The sequence below is a fragment of the Vombatus ursinus genome, unplaced genomic scaffold (assembly GCF_900497805.2).
Source record: "Vombatus ursinus unplaced genomic scaffold, bare-nosed wombat genome assembly UNPS02014832.1, whole genome shotgun sequence".
Taxonomy (NCBI): domain Eukaryota; kingdom Metazoa; phylum Chordata; class Mammalia; order Diprotodontia; family Vombatidae; genus Vombatus; species Vombatus ursinus.
The window spans coordinates 23,022,117-23,035,801 of record NW_020954610.1 but is presented as its reverse complement, the minus strand read 5'-3'; positions in this window follow the sequence as shown (position 1 = coordinate 23,035,801).

Below are 13,685 nucleotides of genomic sequence, written 5' to 3'. Positions count from 1 at the left end.
TTTTCTTCGGGAGTTCATTGACGTCTTGTTCAATTTCTTTTTTCTGAGATGGGTTATTTAAGCATCTTCCAGTTAATCTGGACAATTTATATTTTTGTAAATATTTACCCATTTCAATAAAATTGTCAAATTTATTGGCATACAGTTAGGCAAAAGAGCTCCTAATAATTGTTTTGATTTCCTCTTCATTGGTAGTGAACTCACCTTTTTCATTTTTGATACTGGTAATTTGTTTTTTTTTTCTTTCTTTCTTTCTTTTAATTAAATTAAACAAAGGTTTATCTATTTTACTGTTTTGTTTTCATAAAATCAGCTCTTAGTTTTATTTATTATTTCAATAGTTTTCTTAATTTCAATTTTATTAATTTCTCCTTTAGTTTTCATTATTTTTTTAATTTGGTGTTTAATTGGGGGTTTTTAAATTGTTCTTTTTCTAGTTTTTTTTTAATTCTATGCCTAAATCATTGATCTCTGCTTTCTCTGTTTTATTCATGTAAGCATTGAGAGGGAGGGCAGATTGAGGGAGATGGTATTTAAAAGCAAAACACTCATAAGTAGGGAAAGGGAAAAAGGAAAAAGAAAAGCATAAACTCAGGGTAGGTAATAGGATGGAGAGAAAGACAGACACAGTAATCATAACTGTGAATGTGAATGGAATGAACTTTCCCATAAAACGGAAATGGATAGCAGAATGGATTAAAAACCATAATCGTACAATATGTTGTTTACAGGAACCGCATTTGAAAGAGAAGGATAAACACAGCGTAAAGGTAAAAGGCTGAAGTAGAATACATTGTGATTCAGCTGAAGTAAAAAAAAAAAGCAGGTATAGCAATTCTGTTCTCAAACAAAGCAAAAGCAAAAATATATCTTATTAAAAGAGATAAAGAAGGTAACTACATCCTACTAAAAGGCACCATATACAATGAAGTAATATCTTTACTGAACAAATATGAAACAAGTGGCATAGCATCCAAATCTTTAGAAGACAAGTTCAGGTAGTTACAGGAAGAAATAGACAGAAAAAGTATACTAATGGGGGACCTCAACCTTCCCCTCTCTGAACTAGATAAATCTAACCACAAAATAAACAAGAAAAAAGTTAAGGAGGTGAATAAAATTTTAGAAAAGTTGGATATGGTATACCTCTGGAGAAAACTGAATTGGGATTGAAAGGAATATATGTTTTTCTTGGTTGTACATGATGCATACCCCAAAATTGATCATGTACTAGGGCATAAAAATGTTACAATCCAATGCAGAAAGGCAGAGATATTAAATGCATCCTTTTAAGATCATGATGTAATAAAAGTTTTATGTTATAAAGGGTCATGGAAAGAAGACTAAAAATTAATTGGAAACTAAATGATCTAATCCTAAAGAATGAATGGGTCAAGCAACAAATCATAGAAACAATCAATAACTTCATTTAAGAAAATGACAGTAAAGAGACAACTTATGGGATGCAGCAAAAGCAGTTCTTAGGGGAAGTTTTATATCTCTCAATGCTTACATGAATAAAACAGAGAAAGCAGAGATCAATGATTTAGGCATGGAATTAAAAAGAACTAGAAAAAGAACAATTTAAAAACCCCCAATTAAACACCAAATTAAAAAAATAATGAAAACTAAAGGAGAAATTAATAAAATTGAAATTAAGAAAACTATTGAAATAATAAATAAAACTAAGAGCTGATTTTATGAAAACAAAACAGTAAAATAGATAAACCTTTGTTTAATTTAATTAAAAGAAAGAAAGAAAGAAAAAAAAACAAATTACCAGTATCAAAAATGAAAAAGGTGAGTTCACTACCAATGAAGAGGAAATCAAAACAATTATTAGGAGCTCTTTTGCCTAACTGTATGCCAATAAATTATTTTATTTTTTCCCCTTTACCCTTAATACTTCTTCCCTTATTTCTATCCCCTTTTATCTATCTTTTCTTTTTCCATTTTCCTCCCACTGCCTATAGGGCAAGTTAGATTTCTATATCTAACTGATTATGTTATTCCCTCCTTGAGCCAAATCTGATGAGAGTAGAGATCATACAATGCTCATCTCCCTCCCTTTTTTCCCTCTACTGTAATAGTTTTTTGTGCCTTTTCCTGTAATGCAATTTACCCTTGTTTGCCTCCTCCTTCTATTTTCTCCTAGTAACAATCCCTTAATTAGATCCACTTAATCCACTTACTTAGATGTATTTAAACCACTTAATTAGATTTTTTATCATTATATCAAAGTCAACTTATACCTACCCCTGAGTTTCAAGTGTCTTCTTCCCTTGTAGGGATAGAAAAGCAGTTTGCCCTCATTAATAATATGTTGTTGCTGTTGTTGTTATTGTTTTTTCTGTCCTGTTTAACTTTTTATGTTTGTCTTGAATCTTGTTTTTGAAGATCAAATTTTCTGTTGAGCTCCGGTTTTTTCATCAGGAAGTTTTGAAATCCCCCTATTTCATTGAATGTCCACCTCCTCCCCTGAAAGATTATGTTCATTTTCACTGGATAGTTATCCTTGGTTGTAATCCAAGCTCTTTTGCCTTAAGGAATATCATATTTCATGCCTTACAATCTTTTAATGTAGAAGCTGCAAGGTCCTGTATAATCCTGACTGTGGTTCCATGATATTTGAATTGAAGTAATGCAGGGCTGGTTCAATATTAGGAAAATGATCAGCATAATTGATCATATCAACAACAGAACTATCAGAAATCACATGATTATCTCAATAGATGCAGAAAAAGCTTTTGACAAAATAAAACTCCCATTCCTATTAAAAACACTAGAGAGCATAGGAATAAATGGAGTCTTCCTCAAAATGATAAGTTGCATCTGTCTAAAACCTTCAGCAAGCATCATATGTAATGGGGATAACCCAGAAGCATTTCCAATAAGATCAGGGGTGAAACAAGGCTCTCCACTATCACCACTGTCATTCCATATGGTACTAGAAACATTAGCTTTAGCAATAAGAGAAGAAAAAGAAATTGAAGGTATTACAATAGACAATGAAGAAAAAAAACTATCACTCTTTGCAGATAATATGATGATATACTTAGAGAATCCTAGAGACTGAAGTAAAAAACTACTTGAAATAATAAACAACTTTAGCAAGGTGCAGGTTATAAAATAATCCCACACAAAACATCAGCATTTCTATATATTGCCAACAGAGCCCAACAGCAAGGCATAGAAAGAGAAATTCCATTTAAAGTTACTACACACATTGTAAAATATTTGGGAGTTTACCTGCCAAAACAAACCCAGGAAATATATGAACACAATTAAAAAACACTTTTCAAGCAAATAAAGTCAGATCCAAATAATTTAAAAAAAACATTAGTTGCTCATAGGTAGGCCAAGAAATAATAAAAATGACAATTCTACTCATGCTAATTTACTTATTCAATGCCATACTAATCAAACTACTAAAAATTATTTTATAGAGTTAGAAATAAAATAATAATAAGATTCCTTTGGAATAACAAAAGGTCCAGAATATCAAGGGAACTAATGAAAAGAAATGCTAGAGAAGATGGCCAACCATTCTAGATCTTGAATTGTATTATAAAGCAGCTGTCATCAAAACTACCTGGTACCACCTAAAAATTAGAGTGGGGTATCAGTGGAATAGGTAAGTTATACAAATACAGTAGTGAATAACTATGGTAATCTACTGTTTGATAAACCCAAAGACCTCAACTTCTGAGATAAGAACTCACTATTTCACAAAAACTGCTGGGAAAACTGGAAAAGAGTATGGCAGAAAGTAGGGATAGACTAAAATCTTACACCATATACCAAAAGTCAGAATGAGCTCATGATTTAAATATAAAGATTGATACTATTAGCAAACTGGGAGAACAAGGAATAGTTTACCTGTCAGATTTATGGAGAACAGAAGAACTGATGACCAAACAAGAGATAGAGAACATTATGAAATGCAAAATAAATAATTTTGATTATATTAAATTGAAAAGTTTTTTTTGCACAAACAAAGCCCATGCAAGCAAGATTAGGAGAGAAGTAGAAAACTGGGAAGAATTTTTACAACCACTGTCTCTGATAAGGGCCTCATTTCTAAAATATATAGAGATTAAATCAAATTCATAATAATGCAAGTCAGTCCCCAGTTGATAAATGGTCAAATGATATGAACAGGCAGTTTTCAGAGGTAGAAATTAAAACTCTGTATAGTCATATGAAAAAAAAATCTCTAAATCACTGTTTATTAGAGAAATGCAAATTAAAAGGATTCTGGCATACCACATCACATTTATCAGATTGGCCAATATGACAAAACAGTAAAATGATAAATGTTGGAGAAGATGTTGGAAAATTGGAATACTAATGCATTGTTGGTGGAGTTGTGAAGTTATCCAACCATTCTGGGGAACAATTTGGAATTATGCCCAAAGGGCTATAAAATATGCATACTCTTTGACCAAGTAATAGTATTTCTAGAGCTATATCCCAAAGAGATCACAAAAACATGGGAAAAGGACCCATATGTACAAAAATATTTATAGCAGCTCTTTCTGTGGTGCTAAAAAATTGGAAATTGAGGGAGTGCCCATTAATTAGGGAATGGCTGAACAAGTTGCAGTAAGAAAGTGAATTTCAGAAAAACCTGGAAAGACTTGTATGAACTGATGCTGAGTGAATTCAGCAGAAGCAGGAGAACATTGTACACAGTAACAGCCATGTTGTGAGATGACTTTGATAGACTTAGACCTTCTCAGCAATGCAAGGATCTAAGACATCTTCAAAAGTCTCATGATGGAAAATGCTATCCACATCCAAAGAAAGAACTATGGAGTCTCAATGCAGATTGAAGCATACTATTTGCTCTTTTTTTTTTCTTCTGTTTTGTTTTGTTTCCTCTTTCTTGTCGGTCCTCCCATTGGTTGTAATTCTTCTTTACAATATGATTAATGTGAAAATATTTTTAATAGGATTGTATATATAGAGCCTATATCAGAGTGTATACTGTCTTGGGGAGGGAGGAAGGGGCAGGGGGGAGAAAATTTAACACTCAAAAGCTTATGGAAGTGATTGTTGAAAACTAAAAATAAATTAATTAATTTAAAAAAAGAAAAAGTGTCCAGATAGGTCTAAATTCATCACCATGGCATGTTTCCAACTCTAAGACAATATAAAGTAATGAAGTCATAGGTCATAGGAAGCCCTGAATTAAAGTGTGAATGAATACATGAATGAATACATGAATGAAAAAAATGAAAATAAATTTATTTTATAAAATTCAATATATCAAACAAGTAATTATGAACCATTTAACAGGTGCTGGGCATTTATCTAGATGTTGGGCATGTAAAGACAAAAAAAAGAGACTACTCTTGTCTTCAAGCAGCTTATGTTCTAACAGAGAAGAAAACACATTCATATATAGGCACATATAAAATACATACAAAGCAGATGCAAGGCATTCATGGAGAATAAGATGCTGGAAGATTTGAGTGAGGAAAGGGGTAAGAAAGGTCACATACAAAAGGTGATACTTAGCTGAATTTGAAGGAAACCCAGAAATGTAGACATTAAGTGGAAGAAAATTCCACAAATAGGGGTCAACCTCAGTGCAAAGACATGAAGGTGAGAGGTGGAGCTTAGTGTTTGAGTAACATCAGCAAGATATATATATATAGATATATATATATATATTATATATATATTTATATATTTATATATACACATATATATCAGCAAGATATATATAAATGTATATATGTGTATATATACACATATATATCTATGATATTTGTTGCTAGAACATAAGGTATATGGAACAGAGTAATGTTTGTGGAAAGGTCAAATGTGTAGAGGTTGTAAAGTACTTTAAATGCCAAACAGAGCAATTTATATTTAAGCCTATAAATTCTAGGGAGCCACTGAAGTTTATTGAACAGGAAGTGATATAACACACTTGCCCATTAGACAAATCACTTAGTTACCTGCATAGAGCATAGGTTAAAGTGTGAAGAATCTTTCTGGTTGCCAGGATTCATTGGAGCCTTTTGTATATATATTATAAATCTACCCAGAAAGTCTGCTTTATCATAGAGAATAGCCTTTTAAAAAAGAAACTAAAAAAAATACAATAAAGGAACATTAATTAAAGGAAAGAAATGTAGGAGAAGTCAATGCTTTTGCTGAATAATCTGATGTTTTTTTTATGGATAACCAGAGGTGCAAAATGTCTAGGGCTCTTAATCTTCCATCAATCCTAAATTGAATTTGATTTTAGAAGATATATTTATCTGAAGTAAATTTTAGAAAACAGAAATTACAGTAGCTAACATAAATGAAGCAAATTAGGCTAAGGTGTTGGGATGTCTGATTTGTTCATTTTTATTTTTTAATTATTTTGCATTCCTCAATATTCTCTGCTTTCACTTTTCATATCTAGAAAGCTCACAAGTTTGAAACGCTTCCTATCCCCTCCTCTTGTGTTGGTGCTTCAAATTTGTTATGTTTGAGAGTCTGAAAGTAATAATTCCATATGCCAAATTCCTCAAAATATATTTTCAGAAAAAGGAAAAAAATGCTTACAAATTAAAAAAAAAGAATACTTTCTATGATAACAAAGAGAACTTGATGTGTATATGTGTGTATGCTGGGGCTGAGAATGTTCATGAAGGGTAGAAGTATGGTAGCTATTATCTCTGCTTAGGTTTAAAAATCCTATTAGGCATCATTACCTAAGTGATGATGATGATCAGATACAAACATGCACATACACGTGTCTTCACAGTAACCCAAATGGAAAAGATGTGTACTCCAATTAATATTTTTGTTATCAAAGCTGTATTTTTTCTCTTCTCTTTCTGATTTTCTTAATAAAAAATGGAAACTTTTTCCACTGTGAATGTTTTTAAGGTATTTAATGTCTTTAACTTTACAAGAACAAAATTTTCAAGCATGAATGCACATATGAATTACTTTTTTTTTTAAAGAACTAATGGGTGTGAAAAGAATTTGTTCTGTAAAATTTGGATATAGAAAAGCTGAGCCAAGATGGTAGAGTAAAAGCAGTAACTTGCTTGAGCTCTCCCCTAAACCCCTCCAAATACCTGCAAAAGTGGCTCTAAACAAATTCTAGAGCAGCAGAACCCACAAAAAGACAGAGTGAAACAAATTTGCAGCCCAAGACAACCTGGAAGCTCAGCAGGAAAGGTCTCTTGCATGGGGCTGGGAGAGGAGCACAGTTCAGTGTGGGCAGGGCACAAGCAAAGACTAGACCTCAGTGAACCTGGAACAGGCCTAAAGGGATTGAATCACAGGCAGCTGTGGTGGTTTCCAGACTTCACAACCCACGAATGTCAAAGACAACTTAGAAGGTCAGTAGGAAAGTTCTGTCAGACCTGGGTGAGATAGGAGTTCTGTTTGGCCCCAAGTCTGATGGAGCCCTGGGGCAATGGCTGTTTCCAGAGCTCTCAGTCCACAGATGGGGAGATTAAGCAACTGATCAGATGGGGATGGCAGGGATCTCTTTGCTGGCACTGAGGCAGGATTCTCTTATTTTGCCCATGCTTGGATGTGGGTCCCAGTCCTGCATGGTGGTCCTGGGGCAAGAAGGAGTGCTGGAGTGGTGGATCTTGTAGTGGTGGTAGAGAAGGAATCCTTCTCACAGTTCCAAGACAGAAAAGAGTGCTTGTGGTCTCTCATAGAATAGAGCACAGGCCAGGAAAGGAGTAAACACCTCTCCTTTGATCATACCACCTTGGAAGAACTGAAAATTTACAGGTCCCTAGAAGTGTCTCTGAAAATATCTGCACAAAACCCCTAAAGCTTGGAACAATTCATTCTACACACTGGAAGCAGACCCCTACTTTAGCAAAGAGTTTAAAACTCAAGTAATTGGCTGGGAAAATAAGCAAACAACACAAAAAAGTCAGACCATAGAATCTTTCTTTGGTGACAAAGTAGATCAAAACATACAACCAGAAGAAGACAAAAAAAGTCAAAGCTCCTACATCCAAAGTCTCCAAGAAAAAATATGAATCAGTCCCAGGCCATGGAAGAGCTCAAAAAGAATTTTGAGTAGCAAGAAAGAGAAGTAGAGGAAAAACTGTGAAGAGAAATGAGAGTGATGCAAGAAAATCATGAAAAACAAGACAACAGCTTGCTAAAGGAGACTCAAAAAATTACTGAAGAAAATAACATGTTAAAAAATAGCCTAACTCAAATGGCAAAAGAGGTCCAAAAAGCCAATGAGGAGAAGAATGTTTTAAAAAAGCAGAATTGGCCAAATGGAAAAGGAAGTTCAAAAGCTTACTGAAGAAAATACTTCCTTACAAAATAAAATGGAGCAATTGGAAGCTAGTGACTTTATGAGAAATCAAGAAACTGTAAAACAAATCCAAAAGAATGAAAAAATAGGAAACAATGTGAAATGTCTCATTGTAAAACACAACTGACCTGAAAAATAGATCCAGGAGGGATAATTTAAAAATTATTAAACTACCTGAAAGCCATGATCAAAAAAGAAACTAGATATCATCTTTCAAGAAATTATCAAGGAAAACTGTCCTGATATTTTAGAACCAGAGGGCAAAATAGAAATGGAAAGAATTCACTGATCACCTCCTGAAAGAGATCCCCAAAGGAAAACTAGAAATATTATAGCCAAATTTTAGAGTTCCCAGGTCAAGGAAAAAATATTGCAAACAGCTAGAAAGAAACAATTCAAGTATTGTGGAAACATAATCAAGATAACACAAGATTTAGCAGCATTTAGGAACCAAAGGGCTTATATAATATTCCAGAGGGCAAAGGAGATAGGATTACAACCAAGAATCACCTACCCAGCAAAACTGAGTATAATCCTTCAGGGGGAAAAATGGAAATTCAGTGAAATAGAGAACTTTTAAACACTCTTGATGAAAAGATGAGAGCTGAATAGAAAATTTGTCTTTCAAATACAAGATTCAAGAGAAGCATTAAAAGATCAACAGGAAAGAGAAATCATAAGGGACTTATTAAAGTTGAACTGTTTATGAATCCTACATGGAAAGATGATATTTGTAATTTATGAGATCTTTCTCAGTATTAGGTTAGTTGGAGGGGAAAAATGTATAGGCACATAGCTAACTAGCTAACTAGATAGATAGATAGATAGATAGATAGATAGATAGATAGATAGATAGATAGATAGATAGAGGGCACAGGGTGAGTTGAAGATGAAAGGGGTGATATCTAAAAAATAAAATTAAGGAGTGAGAGAGGATTATACTGGGAGAAGGAGAAAGGGAATACTATTGTGCTATAAGAAATGATGAACAGGCTCACTTCAGAAAAACCTGGAAAGACTTGTATGGTCTAATGCTGAGTGAAGTGAGCAGAACCAGGAGAACACTGCCTCAGTGCCTGAATAACAGCCACGATGTGTGATGACTAATATTATAAACTTAACCCTTCCCAGCAATACAAGGATCTAAGACATCTCCAAAGACCTCTTAATGGAAAATGCTATCCACATACAAGGAAAGAACTATGGAGTTTGAATGCAGATCAAAGCATACTATTTGCTTCTTTTTTTTTCTTCTGTTGAGTTTTGTTTCCTCTTTCTGGTGGTTCCTCCTATTGGTTCTAATTCTTCCTTATAACATGACTAATGTGAAAATATGTTTAATAGGAATGTATATGTGTAGCCTATATCAGATTATACACCATCTTGGGGAGGGTGGTGGGGAGGGAAGGGGAAAAAATTTTAAACTCAAAAGCACATAGAAGTGACTGTTGATAAATCAAAATAAATTAATTAAAAAAAGAGAAGGAGAAAGGGAAAGGTAGAATGAGGTAAATTATCTCACATAAAACAGACAAGAAAAAGCTTTTACAGTGGAGAGGAAGTGGGGGAAGATGAGAGGGAATGAGTGAATCTTACTTTCATCAGATTTGGCCTAAGTAGGGAAAACACACACACACTCAATTGGGTATGGAAATTTATCTTACCCTACAGGAAAATAGGGTGTAAGGGGATATAAGAAGGGGGGTGATAGAAGGGAGAGCAGATTGGGGGAGGGATTAATCAGAAGCAAACATGTTTGAGGAGGGATAGGGTCAAAGGACAGAATAGAATAAACTGGGGGTGGGATAGGGTGAAGGGAAATATAGTTAGTTTTTCACAACATGACTATTATTTCACAACATGTTTTGCATGACTACACATGTATAACCTGTCTCGACTTGCTTGTCTTCTCAATGAGAGTGGGTGGGGAGGGAGGAAGGGTGAGGATTTGGAGCCCAGAATTTTAAAAACAAATGTTAAAAAAATTGTTTTTACATGCAACTGGGAAATAAGAAATATATGCATTGGGGTATAGAAATCTATCCTGACTTCTGGGAAAATAAAAGGGGAAGGGAATAAGAGAAGGGGTTGGTGATAGAAGGGAGGGCAGATTAAGAGATGGGCATTCAGAATATACAACATCTTAGAGTGGGGGGTAGGGAGAGATGGGGAGAAACTTTGGAATTCAACATCTTGTGTAAGTGAATGTTGAAAACTCAAAATAAACAAATAAATTAAAAAAAAAATTCAGTTGAAAGACTGCACTTGAGGACCTAGAAGGTCACATGTAACCTCAAAGCTGCATGTTAGCCTCCCCTACTATAGATCCTCAGTTATTATAATCACATTTTTCACACACAAGAGCTAATATTCTACTCTTAGGAGAGGACAAACTTAGGAGGAGTTCTGTTGAGCAAACTCTAGATTATTACATTTTAAATGTTTAGGGTTTCATAATTCAATTATCTAAACTTCTATTATGCAAAAGTAATTTGAGAAAAAATACAAAGCAATAAACTTGTTGCCCCTCTAGGTATATCCATATGGAGTATGTCAAAGGTGAGGATAATTAACTGTTTCACTTATATTCTGAACTTAAATTCAGAATTAAGATTCTGATTTTTAAGTAATTCTCTGTTGCTGGACCCCACCAGAGATATATAACTAGTAGAAAAAAGCATTGAATAAAAACATTAAACAATAAACAACAAGAGAGTCAAATGGTTTGGGATAACTTAAATGCAAATTCCACCCCAGGTCCTTAATAGCTCTGTGAGTCATGACAAGACAATTATTCTCTCTAATCCTTATTTTCTTCATCTGTAAAATGAAGGTCTTAGATTTAATGATCTCTAAGCTCCCTATGGCTCTAAATTTTGAAAAAATGATCTTTTGAATTTTTCAGTGAAAGGAGTCCTAAACTTAGACCACCAAACATGGAGTCCTAGGCCAAAATTCAAATCCTAATTCTGTCTCTCACTACCTATGTGACCCTGGGCAAGTCACTTAACTTCCCTGTACCCCAGTTTCCTCATCTTCAAAGGAGGGAGTTGAACTAGGTGACTTCTGTGGTGCCTTCCAGCTCCAGATGTGTGATATGCTAATCTTAGAAGTAAAAAATCATTCGTTCCATTCCTACCCTAAGAGGTAAAATTTCTTTCACCTCTGAGAGTTTCATACTTTAATTCCACTTCAATTCCCATGCTGAAAAATAATAAGGAACAGAGTTATTTCAGGACTTAAAGAGCCAGCCAAAAATGGTTAGGGTGTGGAGTTATCTGACTCTTGGAGTTTCTCCAAGAAAAGTCTAAGACCAGAATTCAATTTGTGACTCTAATAAATTCTACGTGGTACCCATCTGTCTCTACACTGATTGCTATAACTCCATATGTGGCTTCTTCTGTGTCAACTTACACTAAGACTATATCCACTTGCTCTCCCATTTGTGCCTTCCACCTCCCTACTCCTATTAGTCATTTTTTAAACTTCTCACCTTAAAGAGGACTCTTTACCAAAACCCACAACCAATGAGTACTATTCTTTAAGAACTAGACTGTATGGATAATGGAAGAACTACACATATGTCTACATGCTCAAACAAATTTCCCAAGAAGAAATTCCAACTTTGAAAATCACCTAGATCCTGTTCTAAAGGTCAAAACACAAGTATTTTGAACTCTTTCCACTGAAAGGCATTTTAGTACTCTCTCTCAATTTGCATAATGTAGTCCTCAAAAAAAATTGTCTCTTTATAAATTAAAAAAATACAAACAAAATAATTTTAAAAAAGAAAAAATAATTGTTAGCATTCCCACTTGCATACTAATCAACCTTTGATTAGCAGAAAAGTCCAGGTCCATTGGATATTTTTATACAAATTCAATATTTATCAAGTATGTTTAGGGGAGCATAATTGCAACATTTTGTCCATGGTGTAAAGTAAATTCAACGTTAATTAAAATTGTCTTTTATTCACCCATTAACATGAGGGCAAAATACTTCTATTATTTTTTTCCTGGTCATGTGTATTATTGGCATAGTCTGAAAAAAAGCAAACTACATTTAATAGTTATTTTAAAAGTCTAGATTACAGACAAGTGAGCAATTAGCTTGATCTTTTTGTCTCTTTTTTAGATCAGTCATTAATTACAAATTTGGCTCATGAAAACTGAGGTGAGGAATCAAAATAGAGTGGACCTTCTTACTTGACCTTTCTTACTTTTGGTTTTGAACTTGCAAAGATAATCACTCAGTTTAAATGAAAGTACTTTGTATAGGTTGTTTTCAGAAAGAGTTCTTTTTATCTTTCACTAAGAATAGGAACTGGACCTATGATTTCAGTATCAATGGGAACTTCCTACCTTTTAACAATAGCTGTCAACATCTTCTCTATAATTTTTAGTCTGAGAGTTTAAATGACTTTCTCAGTACTTTTCTGAGGCAGGATTTCAACCTAGATGTACCTGGTTTCTAGGCAATTCTTTAGTCTTAAGACTCTACTGCCTCTTCCCCTGTTGGTACTTGATTCAGTTACCTAATTTTACTGAGCTAACATGGAAAACAGTGCTGAATGAACTCAGTTTTCAGACTCTATCTGCACCAATCCTAGCATCTCTCTCATGCTCTTGATAGTCATGTAAATATCTACATAGGAGAGAGGCTAAACATAAAATGAAGAATATCAAGTGACTCATTATTGTGATATCAAAATTATTACTTTTACATAAATACAACTCATTCTTTCAATTTATCTGAGGCAGGCCTTGCACAAATTTATATATGCAAACCCACCTGAGATTCACATACAAGCATAAGATTTCACCTCTTCTCTGGAATGGAATGAGAAAATTGAGGCATTTGTCATCTATAATGTATGATATGAATCAAAGCTTCCCTTACTACTTTGTAGCTTCTTGTGCTAATGGTAATGGATGGATTGCTTTGAATCTTTGTTTTGAGAGATGCAAATGGAAATTATGATATACAACAATGAAAAGGGGGATTTAGAAATATAATATAAAATACTGTTGCACATTTTGAAAATATGGGATATATGATTTAATTACACTATTATAGAAAAGCAGGGTTACTGAAATAAAGCTGTTAAAAGGACAAAATATTACCTGGTTTTAATACTCCTAAGACCCTTGCTAGAACTTTGAATCTGGTTTAATAAAACATGACATGGGGATATATTACTACAAATCAAAATAGTTTTCACTTCTCTTCATTAAGGACTATTTAGCTTAAGTAATCATTTATATATGTGCCCTTACCTTTTATTGAATTTCACCTCCTTAAAATAATAATAATAATAATAATAATATCTTTGTATTATCCATTATAACCACAAGAAAACTAAATAACTTATTTAATA